This window comes from Penaeus vannamei, chromosome 14 (genome assembly GCF_042767895.1).
Source record: "Penaeus vannamei isolate JL-2024 chromosome 14, ASM4276789v1, whole genome shotgun sequence".
NCBI classification, from domain to species: Eukaryota; Metazoa; Arthropoda; class Malacostraca; order Decapoda; family Penaeidae; genus Penaeus; species Penaeus vannamei.
In genome coordinates, this window is record NC_091562.1 from 39,454,592 (window position 1) to 39,459,591 (window position 5,000).

General features: G+C 44.2%; 1 protein-coding gene and 1 long non-coding RNA gene across 3 annotated transcripts in view; both read left to right on the top strand.

The window, feature by feature from the left end:
• The window catches only part of LOC138864040 (uncharacterized), a 24,132-nt gene extending 21,093 nt beyond the window's left edge, over positions 1 to 3,039 (top strand). The window contains exon 3 of the long non-coding RNA XR_011399068.1: positions 2,975 to 3,039. This is a non-coding gene — a long non-coding RNA (uncharacterized lncRNA). The remainder of the gene's footprint in view (positions 1 to 2,974) is intronic.
• The window catches only part of LOC113827142 (carboxyl-terminal PDZ ligand of neuronal nitric oxide synthase protein-like), a 373,830-nt gene that overhangs the window by 202,075 nt on the left and 166,755 nt on the right, over positions 1 to 5,000 (top strand). The window lies entirely within an intron of this gene.

Below are 5,000 nucleotides of genomic sequence, written 5' to 3' on the forward strand. Positions count from 1 at the left end.
CTCTCCCCACTATCGCATGACCCCCCATACTCCTCCCTCCCCCCTCCCCCCACCTCCACCTCTATCCAGCCGGTTTTCATCATCACTCAGTTTATCCGAATGATATTCTCTTTATCCTTACTTGCAGCTGATGGATAGTCCAATAACGGCCGCCTCGATGGACTGAGGGAAATGGGGAAGGGAGGGAGGGAGGGAAAGGTAGGAGAGGAGGAGGGAGGGAAGGAGAAGAGGGAAATGGGAAAAGGAGGGAGGGAGAGAAAGGTGGGAGGGGAGGAGGGAGTAAGGTGGAAAGGGGAATAGGAAAGGAAGGGAGGAGGGAGTAAGAGGGAGAGGGAAAGGGGAAAGGTAGGTGGTAGGAGGGAGCAAGATGGAGAGGGAAGTGGGAAAGGAAGGGACGAGAGGGGAGGGGAGGAGGGAGTAAGAAGGAGAGGGAAAGCGAGTTGAAGGAAGGACGAAAGAGAGTGGATGGAGGCATGAAAAGAGGGGAAGGGAAGGGAAGGGAAGAAAGGTGGAGGGAGCAAAGAAAGAAAGAGGATGGAGGCTTGAGAAAGAGGGGGAAGGGGGAGGAAAGAGATGGAGGGAGCAAGAAATGAGAAGTGAGAAGTTTGAAGAGAGGGAAAGGAGGCGGGTTAGAAGGGGTAAGGGTAGTGGGAAGAGAGGATGGGGAGGGGAAGGGGAAGGGGGAAGAAACGAAGAGGAACGAAGGAGAGAGATGGAGGATAAGCGAAAAGAGGAGGTGAGAGAATAAAGAGAAGGTGGGAGGTGGTAGAATGAAGGGCTGAGAGATAGGGTAGGTAGGTAGGTAGGTAGGTAGGTTATGTTGGGGGGGGGCAGGGTCAGTGTTATGAGGACTCTCCGGTACATTTTGTTTCGTGGGAATGTGCAGCGTGCGCTTATTTATGAGGCGTTATGAGGGCCGGGATGAGGGCTTAGGAGGCAGGATATTGACTCGGGAAACGCCGGCGCTGCTTATTATGTTGTAGATTTCGGGCCCGAGTGTCTGGCTGTGTGGTCGTATGTCTGTGTGTGAATGGTTAGTTATCTTGGTCATTATTTGTGTTTTTATCTGTATTTACCTCGGAAGGTACTGATGCTCGCACTGACACGCGCGCGCTCGCTCACTCACTCACTCACTCACCTCACTCACTCACTCACTCACCTCACTCACTCACTCACTCACCTCACTCACTCACTCACTCACCTCACTCACTCACTCACTCACCTCACTCACTCACTCACTCACCTCACTCACTCACTCACTCACCTCACTCACTCACACACACACACACACACACACACACACACACACACACACACACACACACACACACACACACACACACACACACACATACACACAAACACCCACCCATACACACACAAACACACACACACACACAAACACCCACCCATACACACACACACACACACACAAACACCCACCCATACACACAAACACACACCCATACACACACACACACACGGACATGTACAGAAAAGGAGAAGAAAATATCCAACAGAATCAGATAAATGAAGAATAAATGTCAATCTCCCTGTATTTTTCTTGGCCTCGAAGTCGGGGGCATACATTAGCGCAGGAAATTTGGCCAATTGAGCGCCTTAACTTTCCCTAAAAGCCCCGGAGCGTCAGCCAATCCCGCCGAATCCTAATCCTGCCTCCCGCCGCCGCTCGTGAGGAGCTAATCACTGGCTAGAAGGAGGGATTTTTTTTGTTTTACTTGTGTTTGTTGTAATTGCTTTTCTTGTGGTGTGATGGGATCCTTGCACTTATAGGTCTATGGATGTCTGTTTATCTACTTATCAGCCTATCTCTGTACCTACCAACTGTCTATCCACATGCCTATCTCTATATCTATCTATCTATCTATCTGCCTATCTCTTTATTTATCTGTATTTGTCTACCTGCCTATCTCTATATCTGTCTATCTACCTACCTGTCTATCTCTTTATCTGTCTATTTGTCTACCTGTCTATCTACGCACCTGTCTATTTCTGAATCTGGCTGTCTACTTGTCTACCTGTCTATCTTTATATCTGTCTATACATCATCTGTCTACCTGCTTATCTACCTGTCTGTCTATTTATCTTTCTACCTATATATCTGTGTATCTCTCTGTCTTGTATACAGTGAGGGAGAGGTGGAGGGAGAAAGGTAGAGGGAGGGGAGAGGAAGAGGGAGAAGAAAAGGTCAGGGAAATGTTTAGAGGGAAAAGTAGAAGGGGAGAGGGAGAGAGAGAGAGACAGAGACAGACAGAAATAGACCAGACATTTAGACGCATACCAGTCGAACCAAGCCTGTATAATGGTTCGTGACTCAGACACAGAATATTTTTTTTTTCATTCGTAGGCATACACTTTTCTTTTTCCTTTTTTATCATCTCCTCCTTTCGTGGCGTTGATCTTTATAATGGGCGTTGTCTCGGGGGGGAGTAAAAAGGGTCTTTTGTGATGGCGTGTCGTCTGTGGCTGCCTTTGTTGTTGTTGTTGCAGTCGCCTCTCGCTGAATGTAGTTTTATCTGTTGTATAAGATGTTTGCTGTATTATATGTATATATGGGATTGGTCGTTGTTGTTATGGTTGTGATGGTGACGGATGTGGTGCTGGTGATATAAATGATAAAAGAGTCTAATGGTTTCGATGATAACAAAGGATAACAATACTAAAGATAATATTTACAACAAGAACGATAACAACAGGCTGTGCGTGTGTGTGTGTGTGTGTGTGTGTGCGTGTGCGTGTGCGTGTGCGTGTGCGTGTGTGTGTGTGTGTGTGTGTGTGTGTGTGTGTGTGTGTGTGTGTGTGTGTGTGTGCGTGTGCGTGTGCGTGTGCGTGTGCGTGTGTGTGTGTGTACATATGATAATATTATCGTCTTTCCATTTTATGATGAAAATATATTTATCAATTCATTTATTAAGAAGTTACCCTAAACTGTTCCCGTTTTCTTTCCTCGCAGGTAAGAGAGCGCAGTCGGACGCCACCAGGGGGAGAAGTACGTAATAAGGCACAGACGCAGGTGAGAGAGAGAGGACGCACCTGTAGGCCGGCGTGGGATGGGCTCTCGGGGTCGTTCGCGGTCTCTTCCTTCGCGGTCTTTTCTTCGCGGTCTCTTCCTTCGCGGTCTCTTTCTTGGCACTTTTTGTGATTTTTTTTTTTCTTTTTTTTTCGTTTTTTTCTTCTTGGGTAGTATGTATTTTGTAAATGTGTGCTTGGTATATGGGTGGGAGAGGAGGAAATGGAGAGAGAGGGAGAGAGGGAGAGAGGGAGGGAGGGAGAGAGGGAGAGGGAGGGAGAGAGAGAGAGGGAGGGAGAGAGAGAGAGGGAGGGAGAGAGAGAGAGAGAGAGAGAGGGAGGGAGGGAGGGAGGGAGGGAGAGAGAGAAAAAAAAGCTTCTATATAAATAAAAAGAGGTAAAAAAAAAAAAGATGAAGAGAACCAGAGATAAAAGACGAACAGACACCCAACCAGAATAAATAATAAAAAAAAGCGAAACGAAAACAAAACAAGGAACCGAGAGCCAGAAAAGAGAAGGAGAAAATGACAAGGCACACAAGGGAAGACCGAATCTTGATCGTCTTCAATCCCCCGCTCGATCAGCTGATTGGAATGTCGATCGAACTCGCGAGTGTCTGTTTCAAGAAAGCAATTGACGTGCCATCATTTTTCTTTTCTTTCTTTTAGGGTATCGTCTTTGTTTTCTTGCTTTTGTTATTGTTTTTTCGTGTAGGTTATTGTTTTTTTGTATTGTCATTGTTTTTGTCCTTTATTTGTCTTTAATTTTTTTTTTCAATTATCTTTTTTATTTTTTTATCGTTGAAATAACGTATTTTTTTTCCTTTTATATTTGTTGCGTTTTCCATCTTTTCTACTTTTTTCGTAAATCATTTTGTTGTTAATATAGTTTTCTCGTAATCTTTTCTATGTCTCTCTTCTTTTTTTTCTCTTCTTTCTTTCTTTTTTCTTTTCCTAAGCCATACTTGCGTGTCTTCATTTTTTTTTGTAATTAACTGATTCTGAACTTTTTTCTTTTTCAGTTTCTCATGTTTTTTTAGCCATCTTCCCTCTATTTATTCCGCATCTTTTGTCTTTCTCTCTATCACTATTTTCCTTCTTACTTCAACAATTATTCTCCCGTATTTCCTCTTCCCTTTTTTTCTCTTCATCTCTCTTTTTCGTCTTTTTTTTCCTCGAGAGAGATATGCAAAGAGGAGTCGCACGGTTCGCTCGCTTCTGGATTTCCTTATTGACTCGTAACATACGGGCGAAATTCGACTCTCCCGAAGGTTGACCCGATTCGCTGTTTGAGCAGAAGTAATGCGATTAAAGATCCTCTTCCCTTCGCCTTCTTTGCAAATTCCTGAATACAGGAGGAAGGAGAATGAAAGAGGAATCTGGTGGAAGCGGAGACTGGGAAGGATTTAGCGAGGGAAGGGCGGAAGGAGTGATTGGTGTGGTTGTAATAGTTTTTTTTTTTATGTATTTTGTGTTTTGGTTTTTTTTTTAATATGTTTTTAATGTATTTTGTGTTTTGTTCATATCCGTTGTGTGGTTATTTTTCGTTTAGTTTATTTGTTTTGTTTACTTTTAGGTTATAAAATGCGATATTGAATTACGATATTGCCAAAATTTAGGAATAATGTTTAGAAATAAAAAAAACTGGCTGTCCAATGCACTAAAGTAGGCCTACAAACGAATGCACTAAAGTAGGCCTACAAACGAATGCAACAGATCGCAGGCAATGCAACACAGTGCAATAATATCTGCAATAGACCGACCCAGATAACGAAAGCTTTTCTCGCCGGACATCCGATCCGTTCACGGCAGCAGCTGTGGGAGTGCAAATATTGTATCAATTTCTTGCTGTGACACATTTCTCTCTGCGCGTTTTCATCATTTCGCTTTTGTTTCCTTTGTTTTCAGTTTTGGTTTTCATACACACGCACACGCACACGCACACGCACACGCACACGCACACGCACACGC